We start from the raw sequence: 17,346 nt of genomic DNA on the forward strand, positions 1-17,346 counted from the left end.
TCACGGCGATTTTGCTTGATTGACATACTAGTTCTGGACTGTACGGCCTTCGAGCAGAGACTTTTGGACGCCTATTATAATACTGAACAATATTCCTCATTAACAAGTGGGTCAAAATTGATTCAAATGTACGTAAGCGTATAGCAGCAAACATTCAGTCGTGTGAGGAGAATGTGGATGGTGTCTAGCATTGATTCGAGGTTATCGAAACTCTTGTGCTTGATGAGTTTGTGCCATGGAAAATAATGAGGCATGGAAATGACGCACTAGGGTTCAATAATAATAATGATGATGATGATGATGATGATGATGATGATGATGATGATGATGATGATGATGATGTCCCATACTCCGAGGAGCGTAGGGGACGATGCGGGAGACCCGCACCGACGTACGAAGAAAGGTCCTAATGGAGGCGGTTTGCCATTGCCTTCCTCCGTCCATAATGGGGATAAATGATGATGATGTAGACGACACAACAACACCCAATCTTCTCGAGACAGGAAAAAATACCTGACCCCGTCGGGAATCGAACCCGGGACCGCATGCGCGGGAAGCGAGAACGCTTATTATTATACCCACAATCTTACTAGTCAAAATTAAATTCACACCAAAAAGGAAATGCGGAAGGAAAAAACCACTAATTCCCAAATATGATTTGAAAAAAAAAAAAATACAAGAATCAAAAATTACAGAATTATGGCAAAAACAATCTACAAACAACTGGAGAGATTTCCAAACATAAATTATACAGAAAGCAAGAGGACTGGTCCCATTAAAGAAAAAATTAAAATTGTGATAATGCAATAGAAGAGAGACAACGAGCCTTCTTAAACTATAATTGTGACAAATCAGAAACCACACAAGAGAAATTTTTCGAAGTCAGAAAACAAACAGTTAAAATATTTAGACAAACGAAAAGAAAATATCTTAACGAGCAACCAAACCCAAGTGAAGAAGACTTTAGGAACCACAGAACACATAACTTCTACAAAACGTTTGCAAATCAAATCAAAGGATACACTCCACGAGACCTCTGTTTCAGGAAACAAAATGGAAAATTGGCAGTAACAAACAAAGAAAATTGTCAAGAATTAGCCAAATATTTCTCACAACTTCTAAATTTCTCACAATCAAGTGCGGGATTCCCCAGATTACAACCAGAACACACGAATCTTCATTACTGCCAACTCGAGAAGAAATTTCTAGTCTCATTAAAAATCTCAAAAATAATCAGTCATCATGAGAAGATGAGCCAACGGACTTGCCGCAGTGGTAACACCGGTTCCCGTCAGATCACCGAAGCTAAGCGCTGTCGGGCTGGGCTAGCACTTGGATGGGTGACCATCCGGTCTGCCTGGCGCTGTTGGCAAGCGGGGTGCACTCAGCCCTTGTGAGGCAAAGTGAAGAGCTACCTGATTGAGAAGTAGCGGCTCCGGTCTCGGAAACTGACATACGGCCGGGAGAGCGGTGTGCTGACCACATGTCCCTCCATATTCGCATCCAGTGACGCCTGTGGGCTGAGGATGACACGGCGGCCGGTCCGTACCATTGGGCCTTCATGGCCTGTTCGGGAGGAGAGGGGGAGGATGAGAAGATGGAACTTTAGCTGAACTACTGAAGAACCTTGGTCCAAATTCCTTAAAAGAGATCACTCAAATCATCCAAGAAATTTGGCAGGAAGGAAAAATTCCAGAGGATTGGAAGTGAGCACAAATTCATCCATTGCACAAAAAGGGAGAGAGATCAGACGTAAAAACTATAGAGGGCATTTAAATTCGCCGGTCACTTACAAAATTTTATCCGCATGTCTTCTAAAGAGGGCACAAGAATACCTAGAACATACAATTTCAGATTACCAAGAAGGCTTCCGACCTAATAGATCGTGCCCGGGACAGTCTTTAATCTTAAAACAATTTTAAAAATTAAAGCAATCACGTCGAAACCAATTTTAAAAAAAGCATATGATACTATAGATTGGCAGTCTCTATGCAATATTCTAGAGAACGCGAACTAGACGCCAAAGCGCGAAAACTAATCGAACAAACACTGTTAGAAACCAAATCAAAAATTAAATTCAAGATGAAGTTTCAGAACCATAATAAGTTAAAACAGGAGTAAGACAAGGAGACGGGATCTCGTTACTATTATTCAACACAGTTTTAGACAAAGTAATAAAAGAATGAGAAACGGAACTAACAAAACAAAACTTTTAGAAACCAACCGCACTATGAAGATGTCAAGAAAAATTGAACTTTCCATACTTGGCGTTTGCAGATTCTAACCGACAGTGAAGAAACACCAGAAAAACAAATCGAGAGCCACAGAGACTGTGCAGAGAAGGCTGACCTGCAATTCTCCTTTAAGAAGACTGAATTCTTGTGTTCCAAGTTAGATATGCCGAAACGTAAGACAGATTATGGTGAAATCAACAGAGTCAGTCGCTTTAAGTAGTGCCTACCTCGGTGAAATTATTAAACTAACAGGACTTGAAAAAATAGCACAAAAAAACAGATGCCAGAAAATAAAGCGTCTCCACTTGTTTCAAATTTGTGTAACAAAAAATATCTATCAAAAGGCACTAAAATCAGATACTACAACACAATAATCAAACCGACAGTCACATACGCAAGTGAAATACTCTCACTGAATCGAAAACTAGATTTTCAAGAAATTAAGAAAGTGGAGAGAAAGATTAGTATAAAAATTCTGGGACCACGATACACATAAGATGGAAACAGACTGCAAACCATCGAGACAACAGAAAAAGTATCAAACGTCGAAATTGACATCAGAAAGAGACGAATGAAGTTCTACGGATAACAAGACGGATTGCCTGGAAACAGACTACTAAACGTCTATTAGGCTGTGATATCCCTTAAAGCATCAGTACCATGGGTAACTGAAGTTAGGAAGGATTTGACAAAAGCAAAAACTGACGTAACAGACACATCGGACAGAAATACATTCTGTCAAGATCTTGGTTACAAGCAACAGTTGTAAAGCGCATGCTGGATGCTGGAAAAGCCTCGCTGTCAGAGTGTAAGTTAATATAGTTTATGTGAAGTGTGTGTAGTGATATAACAACTGGACATCAAAATGGACGCAGACGGATGGACACTAAGCGAAAAAAGCCGCCTATACTGTCGCGAGCCAGCACCCAGCATTATGCTAGCAATAATGATGTAACTTCCTGAAACCATCTCAAGATGAACCTGAATAGGTTCGAAAACCGGTTCATGGAATAAAACATAATTTATTCAAAATAGTGACTGGTTGCAGTTTTGTATAACTTATTTACGTCTAGATACGACTCTGACAGTAAGCATCCTGTCTGATCACCCGTTTCCATTCACGTCCATTGTGCATTCCGACGGAGTTTGTCAATTCCAGCAGGACAATGCGACATCCCCACTTCTAGAATTGCTACAGAGTGGCTCCAGAAGCACTCTTCTGAGTTTAAACGCTTCCGCTGGCCACCGACCTCCCAAGATATGCACATTATTGAGCATATCTGGGATTCCTTGCAAGGTGCTGTTCACAAGAGATCTCCACCCTCTCGTACAGTTACGGATCTATGGACAGCCCTGCAGGAGTCATGGTGTCAATTCCTTCCGGCAGTACTTCATACATTAGTCGAGTCCATGCTACGTCGTGTTGCGGCACTTCTGCGTGTTCGTGGGGGCCTACACGATATCAGGCTGGTGTACTATTTTCTTTGGCGCTTTAATGTATTACGTTATCTCGCAGTAATTAGAACGTGCGCTCTCGGGCTTACCAAATAAGCCAATGCTGCCGCCGGCCGCGGTGGCCGTGCGGTTCTAGGCGCTACAGTCCGGAACCGCGGGACTGCTACGGTCGCAGGTTCGAATCCTGCCTCGGGCATGGATGTGTGTGATGTCCTTAGGTTAGTTCTAAGTTCTAGGGGACTGATGGCCATAGATGTTAAGTCCCATAGTGCTCAGAGCCATTTGAACCATTTTTTTCGAGCGAGGTGGTGCAGCGTCTTGGACACTGTACTCGCATTCGGGACGACAACGGTTCAATCCTGCGTCCGGCCATCCTGACATAGGTATTTCGTGATTTCCATAAATCGCTCCAGGCAAATGTCGGTATGGTTTCTTTGAACGGACACAGCCGACTTCCTTCCCCGTCCTTCACTAATCCGATGAGACCGATGATCTCGCTGTCTGGTTCAAAAATGGTTCAAATGGCTCTGAGCACTATGGGACTCAACTGCTGTGGTCATAAGTCCCCTAGAACTTAGAACTACTTAAACCTAACTAACCTAAGGACATCACACACAGCCATGTCCGAAGCAGGATTCGAACCTGCGACCGTAGCGGTCGTGCGGTTCTAGACTGTAGCGCCTTTAACCGCTCGGCCACTCCGGCCGGCTCGCTGTCTGGTCTCCTCCCCCAGACAACCCAACCCAACCCTCATATTCACTTGAGCTTGCTTACCGTAGTCATGCCTTTGTGTCTGTACATAATTTTTTACCCCGCCCCCCAAAAAAGAATACATTCCTCCCTTACCAGATTAAATATTCTTTAATGAGCTCCGTTTCAAAATTTTTCTCGTACGCCATGGTTGCTTTGTGAGTGAATGATTTCTGAAGAATCTAAAAATTCACACTCATACAAACGTTTAATGTTTTACGCATCAGCAGCATTTTTAAGATGCAAGGAAGTAAGCAATATTTTTTGATTCAGAGAGGCTTAGATATTTGCTGTAATGTGTTTACTATTAGTCATGATGATAATTCAGCATCTCTGTAATATGGCCGGAGGACACAGGAAAGCTTCAGTTTTTCTACGTACGCATTAGAGCTGACAATATTATAAATCAGGTTCTTCATAAAACTCTAAGCATACCATAATATGATGCAAAAGTAATTTGGCACCGGATTGTGTCTGTGGCAGCCGAGATTAGAAGTTCGGTAGTAAGAACTGTTTCTTCTCTCAATTGCAGGACGCTTGGGTTAATGAATGTGCAGCGTAGAAGAGAAAAGTTGGTGTCTTCAGTTCTGAAGGTTGAACTTCCAAGCGGCTCGTAATGACAAGGAGATGGTTAGCGCATATCTCGAGCTGCAAGGCAAGCGGCTGTTCACTTATCCCTTGTGTTGGCAGTGTCGCTGGGCTATTTGCGTGCACGAATCGAATTTAGCTCAGGTCGTGCATAAGACTATTCGCACGGAGCGGCCGCCACTCACCTACTCGTTCTTTTTATATCTGACCGCTGCTTGTACAAACACAACGTTTCGCGGCTGCACGTCCGTATTTGTGCTCTAAACGTATTTTCATGACAAAAGGTCGCGGCTACAGAAACGCACGGCAGCCTGGCTGAAGTTCAACGCTTCGCTCAATTTACGCTTACACAGCTGTTTTCCCTCGTAATCTGGAATAATGGGGTCTCGCAGCGCTTCGAAAATAGCAAACCATTTCCAGAATAAATGGGAGTAAAGTAAGCGAACTAAAACTACTCTTTCCTAGTAGCTGATGTTTGTGATGAGAATTTCTAAGTTCGAACATTACATTTTAAGCACAACCACGTTCCTCATAGACCTTGTTGCTTTCCTTCTTTATTTTTTCCACGATGAAATAAACGACAAAAGTGAGAAGGAGCTTTCAAGGAAGTTAGCTAAATAACTGTGGAGGGCTTAATAACGTATTGATATTGCTTGTTAGGTGAGTTCTCTTCTTTTACGGTTCCTGTATATGAAAATTCTCGTATTAAAACACAAGGAAGAACGTGTTATCGACGCAAGGGTCACAACAAACCGAGCACAATCTCGAACAGAACAGTAAAATTGACTGCGGCTTTTACATAGGAACCGTCCCAGACTTGCACAGAAAAGAGCAATGCTACACACCACCTTCAGAACCGACGGTTTGTTGGCATCAGTGTAGAACGCCAACATCCTGACCGACCTAGTGTTCCGTCTCCAATAGGCCAGTTGTTAACGGAATGTTAAATCGCAATTTCTTTTAGAAAAGTATCTGACATACAATGTCTAGAGCTTTGTAATGTATATACAGTTTGCTCTGTTCATCCGTAAGGTTATGAAGGCAGAATAGCGGCCAGAATAGTCAAGGAAACTGGTACAACTGCCTAATATCGTATAGGGCCCACGCGAGCACGTGGAAGTGCCGCAACACGACGTGGCATGGACTCCACAAATATCTGAAGTAGTGCTGGAGGGAATTGACACCATGAATCCTGCAGCGCTGCCCATAAATCAATAAGACTACGAGGGGTGGAGATCTCTTCTGAACAGCACATTGCAAGGCATGCTCTATAATGCTCATATCTGGGGAGTTTGGTGGCAGCGGAAGTGTTTAAACTCAGAGGAGTGTTCCTGGAGACACTCTGTAGCAATTCTGGAAGTGTGGGGTGTCGCATTGTCCTGCTGAAATTTCCCAAGTCCGTCGCAATGCACAATGGACATGAATGGATGTAGGTGATCAGACAGGATGCTTCCATACGTGTCACCTGTCAGAGTCGTATCTACACATATCAGGGGTCTCATATCACTCCAACTGCACACACCGCACACCATTACAAAGCCTCCACCAGCTTCAACAATCCACTGCTGACATGGAGGTTCCATTGATTCGTGAGGTTGTCTCCATATCCGTACACGTCCATCCGCTCCACACAATTTGAAACCAGACTACCAGACTCGTCCGACCAAGTAACATGTTTCCCGTCATCAACAGTCCAGTGTCGGTTCGAAGGGCCCAGGCGAGGCGTAAAGCGTTGTGTCGTGCAGTGATCAAGGATACACTAGTGGGCCTTCGGCTCCGAAAGCCCATATCAATGATGTTTCGTTGAATGGTTCCCACTGAGACTTGTTGATTGTCCAGCATTGAAATCTGCAACTATTTGCCGAAGGGTTGCACATCTGTCACGTTGAAGGATTCTGTCCAGTCGTTGTTGGTCCCGTCTTGCAGGATCTTTTCCCGGCAGCAGCGATGTCAGAGATTTTATGTTTCACCGAATTCCTGATATTCACGATGCACTCGTTAAATGGTTGTACGGGAGAATCCCCACTTCATCGCTACGTCGGAGCTGCTGTGTCCCATCGCTCGAGCGTCGACTATAACACCACGTTCAAACTCACTTAAATCTTGATAACCTGCCATTGTAGCAGCAGTCACTGATCTAACAACTCCGCCAGACACTTGTCTTATGTAGGCGTTGCCGACCTCAGCGCCGTATCCTGCCAGTTCGCGTATCTCTGTATTTGAATACGCGTGCCTATACCAGTTTCTTTGGCGCTTCAGTGTAGTAGCCTCATTACTTCAGGAAGACGTGGATCCCGTTACAAGCTATCACAAGGTGGACCAAAGACACACGTATAGAAGCGAATTTCACGTTCTCCTGGCGTATACTGCGACTGTACTGCCAGTTTCTAGTGTCCAAAGAGTACGATATTTCAAGCGATCAGTTCGTCAGCGCAGCTGACGATGGCGACATGCCTAATCACCGAAATATTGTGAACGATGGGCACTGTGAACCAGCAGTGCACCCGCGAACTGTTCGATCAAACGTACAGAATATCGGACAAGATTTGTGTTTGGATTAAAGAGTGCAAAAATGGTTCAGATGACTCTAAGCACTATGGGACTTAACACCTGAGGTCATCAGTCTCCTAGACTTAGAACTACTTATACTTAACTAACTTAAGGACGTCACACACATCCATGCCTGAGGCAGGATTCCAACCTGCGACCGTAGTAGCAGCGCGGTTCCGGACTGAAGCGCCTAGAATCGCTCGGTCACAGCGGCCGGCGATTAAAGAGATCCTAACCAATAAATCTCAGCACGTCTTTCTTAGCGGGGAGGTTCCATCAGATATGAAATTAGCTTCGCGCGTAGCCAGAGGGCATGGTATAGGTCTATTGCGAATTCAGGATACATAGAAATTATCCGAAGTTTAACTTTGGAAGTTCCATGAGGTAGTCAGCGGTTGATGTTGTTTTGACTAGGGCACTTGCAGCGATAGAAGATTGTAGCGAAATGCAGGAAAACGTGGAGAGGAGCCCAGAAGATCCACTTTTCGTGTAGAGACTCGCACTTGACCGTCAACAAAAACATACCCCGTCAGACCAAAAAGATTAATAAAAACTACAGATGTTAAGGTGCTTCAGGTGACTCCCTCCACTTGAGTACAACACGCAAAACGTTCAAACAACCATGTGAAACTCTCAGAATGGGCCTTCTTTGGAATGACGCTCGACTCGCACGTCAAATTGGCTAGAATATCGGTTACGTCGTCAAAGCGCTGACCCTTCGTGTGAATTTCTGCATTTGGTCGTTTTTGTAGTAATTTCAGATTGTTCGAGAGTCAAGGCGTGCGGAAGAAAGTGTACACACACTTTTTACTTCTTCAAAATCTTCTGGAGAATGTCTTGAACACTTGATTTAGAGATGTAGCTGCGTTGCTGTTTGCGACAACAACGTACACGCAGTAAGGCCGCACGTCCACTACTTAACGCTACCTGCTTACAGCTGACGGGTTGCATGCACATCTGTTGTTTACAATCGGTAGTTCAAGCTGCCATCATAGTTCAAATGGTTCAAATGGCTCTGAGCACTATGGGACTTAACATCTGTGGTCATCAGTCCCCTAGAACTTAGAACTACTTAAACCTAACTAACCTAAGGACATCACACACATCCATGCTCGAGGCAGAATTCGAACCTGCGACCGTAGCAGCCGCGCGGTTCCGGACTGCGCGCCTAGAACCGCTAGACCACCGCGGCCGGCACGGAAAGATCATTTATTGTGTTCTATTACACGGTTGACTATCAATCACAGCAAATAGTAACAATTGTTAATCATCTGCGAATAAGTGCTTGGAGAAAATTCGAAATTATGTTACCAGGTAAAACTAATTTTTGAATGGCGGATATGAGACTGACCTAATAGACCAAGGTAGGAACTGACTTATAAAAATATCTTTCCATTGATTCTTAAATACTGTCGCCAGTCTGGGATATTTACCAGGCAGGATTAATAGAGGAAATCGAGATGATTCAAGAGGACAAGCGCGTTTTGTCATTGGTTCGTCTAATACTCACTGAACTCCAGTAACAGGCGCTGCAAGAGAGGCAACAGGAAGCAAGATTAGGATCAAATTCTCTTTCACGTCGAGTACCGTAGAGGCTCAAAATGGGAAAGAGCGCCCTTTTCAAAAGAAAAATCCCTGCATTTGCGTTAAGTGAATTAGGGAAACCACAGACAAAAGCCTTGATGGCTCGACTGGATTTGGACCCTTTGTCCTTCCGAATATGAGTCCAGTTTCTTAAACAACACGTATAAGAGAGGTGTTGTGCACCACGGAGAACCTTACACATGAAATTCCGATAGCGTCAAGAAGTACCTCGCGAAAAGACTATGAAGTACAAACACAAAGAGATTCAAGCTAATCAGAAGTTAATCTGAATATCGTTCTTTATGGTCATCATTCTCGAGACAATGTACACGAAGTGCCTCGCAGCACACACGTAAGGCTACCGGCCTTTTGTGACCGAGCGGTTCTAGGCGCTTCAGTCCGGAACCGCGCGACCGCTACGGTCGCAGGTTCGAATCCTGCTTCGGGCATGGACGTGTGTGATGTCCTTAGGTTAGTTAGGTTTAAGTAGTTCCTAGTTCTAGGGGCCTGATGACCTCAGATGTTAAGTCCCATAGTGCTCAGAGCCATTTGAACCATTTGAATTTTGTAAGGTGGCGTGTGCCGTAGGCGTAAGCGTAATAGACGGAGGGGTGTGATAATTAAATAAATTCCTACAGCTACTATATCTGTAAGCACTTTCATGGAATGTGGAAGACCTTCGCGCATTGAGAAGTCGCGAAAGAGGTTCTTATAAAATAAAGTTTCACTGGCGTCTAATATTCTCCCATCGAAGATTTCTGAGAAGCATATTACCCACGCAAAACAACTGTACGACCGTATGTTTCACTTGAGTTCACGTTCCAACCGTCAAGTTTTTCAACGTGCTATGTATACCGGTTTAACTGCCATTTAATCGTAAATGAATTCAAATTTTAATAAATCTTCATTATTAAGCACTTCACTATTAATTAATTTGCGGTGTAGTTCTGAATAATTTGTCGGTTTTACTACCTTGTACTGTCGTTTCCTGTTGGCTGTCTGCCTGATCAGAGTTTCACTAAGTATCTCTAAAATGAGTGGGAACACTGTAAATGTCTATCAGTTTCCGTGTCTTACAATTTTTCTTCGTCGTTACAGGGTTGCCTTAATATGACACACTCCGAGAAACGAGAAAAAAACTGATTTCTTCTCAGACAGGCATAAATCAAAAATAACTCGGGATCCGTACCAGGTTGGGTTGACAGAGGAGACAGAAGATCCAAAGAAGACCGGCGCGTTTCGTCACAGGGTTATTTGGTAAGCGTGATAGCGTTACGGAGATATTTGGCAAACTCAAGTGGCAGACTCTTCAAGAGAGGCGCTCTGCATCGCGGTGTAGCTTGCTGTCCAGGTTTCGAGAGGGTGCGTTTCTGGATGAGGTATCGAATATATTGCTTCTCCCTACTTATACCTCCCGAGGAGATCACGTGTGTAAAATTAGAGAGATTCGAGCGCGCACGGAGGCTTTCCGGCAGTCGTTCTTCCCGCGAACCATACGCGACTGGAACAGGAAAGGGAGGTAATGACAGTGGCAGGTAACGTGCCCTCCGCCACACACCGTTGGGTGGCTTGCGGAGTATAAATGTAGATGTAGAATACATAAAAAGTTATTTTCATAGTCTGCGTTCTTTTAAGAGCTACCTCCAAGCCCAGAAATTCATAAGTTATAAGCCGGAACTTAGTTCCACAAAATATTTCATTCTGCTGTTCAACTTTTGGCCAATGTGATCCGTTCGCGGAATAATTTGTGTAGTTATCATTGTCAATGATATCATCCAATCCACAGTTTTTATTCCCTCATTCTTGAAACATTTTTGATTTATTATTTGTCTTAATATTTGTGAGCGTGAACCAACAGTGTGTATAGTAACATACATTTCGGTTCTTGCAGTTCAGATAAATTCTCAGTACGATCTTAACCGCCAAGCTTCGCTATAGAGTCTGTTACCGTTTTACTACGAACGTTCCGTATGCCGAGATCACCGACTACTCATAAATGCCCTTTTCTCTTAAAACTCGCAGCAGTTTTAGTTTCGGAAATTTATGTAAATTACTGAAACTATGAATCACACAAGTCTTTCCTTGGATAGTATTTACACTGAAGAATTCTTTTTGCTTGAAAAATACTTTGCTACAGTTAATTCGTTTATTTTTCATTTTGAGGAATCTAGGGTGCAGAAACAATTTCCACAAATTTGTTAAGTTTTTATGTGTGTGCCAGAAAGCGAAATTTCGAAATTAATGCTGTAAAGTAAACATTTTTGATTGATTAAATAAAAGGGCATATGCATCATTCGTGTCGGATAGTGTTCAGGAAGAACGAACTTGTACGCGGACGGCTGGTGATAGCGACAGTATCTTCTCATTACCTTTCAAGCCTTTGTTCAGCTCACTTTTCGTGTGTTGATGTTTATTGATGTCCATGTCTCGCAGAATTAACTCAGAGATGAGAGGAAGAATAACACCTGGCCATGATCAAGTAAATCCACCAACTTCAGGCATCAGGTGGGTTGTGGCGGTTTTAAGAGTTTAATATTCCGACCATTTCCAGCTGTGATCGATGAGCAGCCAATCTACGTCTCAGATGGACGTCACTGCGAGATGAGAAAGCTAATGAAAGGCTTCGCAAGCTGCGTGGAAAACATGAGGGGAGTCCCTGCCGGTATGAGCTTATTCCCATTTTTACGCTGCGCACCCACTTAATTATCTAAACAACATAATTACGAAAATATAAAGAATTATCTTGTTTATTAATTTTCATCATGTTTCATTACGTATAATTTCATGCTTTGCTAATTGTTGTAGCGTCCGTAAATTGGTTGCGGAATTTGTATGGCAAGGACCGTTTTATGGTTAACGCATTAGCTATACCTTTATGTTGAACGTGGTATAGACAAGCGTATCTTTTGAAGTCAATTTGAAATTTGTTTCTTTTGATTTTAACTTACGCTCTTCTTTCGCTAAATGATATAAACGATACGTACCGGAAGTTCAGAACACTACAACTCTTCCCCGACCTTCATGTTTTTATAATAGAACTTCTGACGACTTACCGACTTTTCTCTAATAATAGTAAAAACTGCTACTGAAAACTTTCGTAAGTACGAGTATAGGAAGTAAATTCGAAATGTGCAGGTACCTAAACGAGACTAGTGAAGGCGGAAGAAAAGTAATACTTTTTTTGTAGACGTACGGGTATTTACCAACTAACACTGCGTAATGATTTACGTCTTTCAATCAGTCGTCAGTAATGTCACATATATATTTTTGCATTCTTGTTTAAAGCATCTCATCCGAGGCACACATATATGTGTGACTGTGAAAGCCTGCTCTTCTTGATTTACTTTTAAGCTGGTAGTTCACATGAGATTGTGACCCTTGTTTTATGTCATGAAAGGCTATCCCCTAAAACTGACCCGTATGTAAGTAAACGCAATCTGACTGTGATCTGTGACGACTAAAGTTTGAGTGGCAAGGACTCTCGCACAACTCAACCTGAGTTAACTAGTTAAAACTGATATTAGAATCGTTACTGGAGATCTTATGCGTTTTGTGACTGCGTGTGTAAAGAAATTGTATCTTCAGCCATGAGGTAGTGTGGTAATACAAATTATCTTGATTACTCAGTCTTCGTCAGCACGTATTTCTAAGTTCCACAGCAAAGTAGACTTACCTACATGGCTGAAAAATTTTACATTGTATAACTGTGAGCATTGCTTAACACAGACTGCTTCACCCCAATTTTAAATATAATTAAAATCAATGAAGTACGTTTGGAGAGTGTGGTTGTTGAGTGAACACATGTGGAGGCATCGAATACATTAAATAAAGACCAGAGAGGAGGGTAATAAATTCTTAAACTCCCAACTGTACTCAAATGCAATATTATGATCAAAGTTCATACGAAGGGTAAAACGCTTCGTGGATAAGCCCAACTGAGCAGATTTTATGCTCCATATACTCGACGGATAAGATAGACAACGTGCATCTATCGCTTCAAAAAGGCTACGTGTGGTATTTCCTAAGTTTAATGAACGTATAGTTGGTCAGGGATCCTCCTGGGACAAGAAATACCGTATATTTGTAGACATACCCAGAAAACTTTTAAAATTTGACACTATCTGATAGCTTTATTTTATTTTAGAACAATAGAAAGGTATTTGTTACGTTTGTGAGAAAAAGAAATAATTATTTAAAAATATGGCTGGATAATAAAGTGGCTTAAAGCTAGGCAAGTAAGTGATATTTAGAAATCATAGGCTCTGGAAGTGACAGTATTTAAAGAATATAAATAGTGGAAAAACTAATAAGCAATAGTTTATGCGACCTTCATAAACATATTTTTATTCATAACTAGACACAAGAACAGCTTGGATTGTTAGACATATACAACTGGCTTCTGTAGCGATATTAATTACTTTATTTTTAAAATGCTTCTTGATGAGCTAATGATAATATGGGTTACTGAAAAGATAACGGAAAAGTGGAAATGTGTGGTCATACACCAAAAGACAATCAATCGGAATCGAACAACTTCAGAGGGTTTTCTTAACATTCAGTTGCTTGTAAGAGACTCTCCAAAGTACTGCTGAGGAGAATTTAACAGTGTGATCACCTCACTGTTCAATATCAAGCTGGTATTCGAAAAGACAGATGTTCTACTTCAAGAGCAAAAAGAAGCCAGAACACAGTAGTAATTGTTGTAGATTTCACGAAAATAATAAGAGCTGATTGACAGACAAGCTTTATTTAGGGTTTTAGAGGAATTCGGAATTGATAGAGAAACGAAGGAAATCGTAAAACATGCCCTGACAGACACCACCTAGAAAATTAAGTTTTTTGGAGAAAACTCTGAGGCCTTTGAAATAAAGACAGGGGTCAGGCAAGGGGACTGATTATCCCCAATTTTCTTCAGTGCCGTCTTGCAGAAAATAATGAAACCCTGGGAAGAAACTCTGAAATTGGAAGGAATAAGTGGAATACATCTTGGGAAGAAAGGAAACAACCTGGAAATCAGGTGTTAATCTTTTAGCAAGAAACCGAAAGGATGTGCAAAGAATGCTGGAGACCTTCCATGAAATCGCTGGAGAAACAGGCCTTAAAGTCTCGTAGGAATAGACGGAATATGTTGAACATAGACGTGAGGAGAAATACGTGAAGGTAAAATGTGGAACATTAAAAGGACCGATAAATGGAACGACTTACAAGAACAGATCCAAACCCAATGGACTGGATAAAGTCAATGAAAGGAAGAGCCAGTAACTTAGAACTTGCTTAGGACCCGTGAAGACAACAGATGGGACTTGTAAAAATAAGGAAAACAAGGATTTCTACAAGTACACCGAAAAGTTCACGGACACAATACAAAAAGGCGGTTTATTTTATGGACACCGAATACGAATGGACGAAAACCGACTGAGCAAAAAAGTCTTCAAATAGGCCCACATCACATGATGAAAGTCCACTCTAAATGCGTAAAAAGAGGTCAAAAAATATGCACAAGAAACTAGTATTGCACTAGAGATGGTCCAAAACAGAGCAGAAATCAAAAGCAAAGTCATTTGAAGGGAAACCACTAGAGAGGACGTCCGTACGAGGGGAAGAGAAGAAAAAGAAGTGAAAGAATGAAATGGTTCTGGTAAAGAAAAAGCCAAGAAACCTTACATTTTACACAGTACATAGTTGACCCAATACGGAAAAAATACGAAGAATCATTTACGAGAATTGTTGACCAGTTTATCATCATTGCAAAGAAACGGCTAAAAACTGGAAAAATTTAACAGTATTGAACTTCTTCAGCATGGAATTTCAGACACATACGTTACAAGACTTGCGTGGAAAGGTTTATATGGCGTCTCATCAACTACATACATAAGTATGGTAGAGAATTTGACGTTTGAACTAAGTTCATTCGTTTCAATAGAGGACTCAGCGTGGGATTCAGTTTCAGCTTTGTCTGGATCTGAAGGTGGTTTGGCGCGAATAGTGTCAGTAGCAGTAGAAAGTTAGGCTGATACCAGTGTTTGAAGGTAAAACTTAACAATTTGGACCCAAAAATATACTAAATTATTATTGCGATAGTTCAGATGTAATAAATACACTCTCTAGACCCACAGAAAACTTTTCTGCTTGATCTAGAAGTGTCCGATAAGAAAACTTTAACGAATGAGAGATACTATTCTGTCAATGAAATTGATACCATCCCATGATCACGTATTGTTAGTTTGCGCGTGTGTATACCATCTCCTGAAGGTTAGCTGTTGGTGTTTGGTGGCCTATTTCTTTACCTACATCAGATTCATTACACCGATACTTAAGATTAGAAAAAAACATGGATTAATTTACTTGACACTCATCTGAAGGACACCAATTCTAAATGCAGATAACTACCTGGACTTGTTTTGGCGATTGTCACGTGGGTGGTCTTCCGTTGGTTAAGACCGATATTTCAAAGATCGTCATATCGCCAATTTTCATGGCGTGGAAGAAATTACGAAGAATATTTCAGACGCGGTGTCCCTGAATGATATCGAGTATAGCATTATTGATCACGTGGTCCTAGCGAGAAACTGAATTTTAAAAGTTCAGAAATAAATGTGATTATTTTGTTGGTGGGCGTGTTCATCCATGACCCACCACTAGCTAAGCAACTAGCCCACACAAGAGGCACATAATGGGTCCACAGCACGCAGCGCATACAAGGAACATATAATGGGCCCACAACTCCAGAATATACATTCGTTATTCCGTGCAGCCTATCTTTCCTACGATATTAAATAATTTTCTTATTGAAACACGCGTTCGTTTTTAGTTTATGATTATATTTCGCTGCCCATTAAAATCACAAAATGATGTTACCTAGCGTTTATTGAAAGTCTTTCGTTTAATTTTATTTTTACAAGATTATGTGCAAAGTAGCATAAGGCCCTGGCAATGTGTCTCCTTATTAATTACTGCTTGCGCTATTTTCATCTCTACCTCGGAAGATAAAATGCTGTCTGCTCGACACTATCACTATGCCAGATGCTTGAAAGGCATGCTAAACTGACATAGCGTGCTCAAATTAGGAGTTGACATGACATTAGCCAAGAAAATGTGACTTAACATCGCACTAAAATAAAATATTTCGAATACTAATCTTCCATATCGACGTCAGTTGGAGCTATAGAGAGGTTATGGTTCTCTGATCAGTTGTCTGAAATGCTTCTGAGAAATTAACTAACGTAAACATAAAACTACATTGCACTACGCCAACATATAACTCAGGTTACAGAAGGATGACAGCAATAAAGAAATTTTTGGTACTTACCACCCTCATCTGTCATAACGATAACCGTTGTGCTTGGTCCAAGGCCTTCAGGGTTGAATACTTGTAATGACACGCGGTACTGAGTGTATGTCTCCAGGTCGGTTAAAATGTGGGTCTGAAAAATGTAAACATAAATTGTAACAACTTGCAGAATTATATTTTACTTACTGTTAAATAATTTTATGATAATTAAGAAAGATGCATGGTAATTGAGAAAGATGCATAAATGGGTTAGGTGACTGAAGGCGGCATTGGACAGAAGCGTTACAGGAAACTCGGTGAGTTAAAGGAAACGTAAGGTGAACGGAAAGAAAGAAAGGATGGGTGGAAAAGCTGAACGAGACTAAAGACTAGCAAGAATAAGCAAAATGTGTTAAAGGTGCCATGTTAACAACAGAGTGCAAATACAATCAGCAGAATGTGGCGTCTGAGTCCTGAGAATCACGTTACCTGGAGCAGCAATACAGTGGCGTTTCACAGGTCATTATAAACATCTAATATACGCCAGTCTGCACGAAACAAAGCTACATTTGAGCCGATTTTAAAGTAGGCGCTGCTGACTTGTCAGCAGCGACTATAGTATCATTCAGTTGGAAGTCATAGAGAGAGATTTTCTCCTGGCAACAATGATACAAGAAGAAATCGGCTGTGCCTATATTTAATAAGTCATCCCTGGATACCCATGAAATGATTATTCATCACCGGACAGTGCTGGATTAAGATCTCCCCTAAAGTTTCCTTGCATTACGACTTGTACCTGGTTTACTCATGCTTGTTTCCCACCTTGTTTGTCTCTTGGAATCTACCAAGGACTAATTTTCTTGGTCCATCCAGTATCCATCTACCTGGCAACATGCCCCGCCCACCGAAATTTCA

At 41.7% G+C, this 17,346-nt stretch overlaps 1 pseudogene; it reads left to right on the forward strand.

The window, feature by feature from the left end:
* The first annotated feature begins 1,254 nt into the window (after nt 1-1,254).
* LOC124557109 lies at nt 1,255-1,372 on the forward strand (annotated as a pseudogene).
* The last annotated feature ends 15,974 nt before the right edge of the window (nt 1,373-17,346 follow it).

This window comes from Schistocerca americana, chromosome X (assembly GCF_021461395.2).
Source record: "Schistocerca americana isolate TAMUIC-IGC-003095 chromosome X, iqSchAmer2.1, whole genome shotgun sequence".
Lineage (NCBI taxonomy): Eukaryota > Metazoa > Arthropoda > Insecta > Orthoptera > Acrididae > Schistocerca > Schistocerca americana.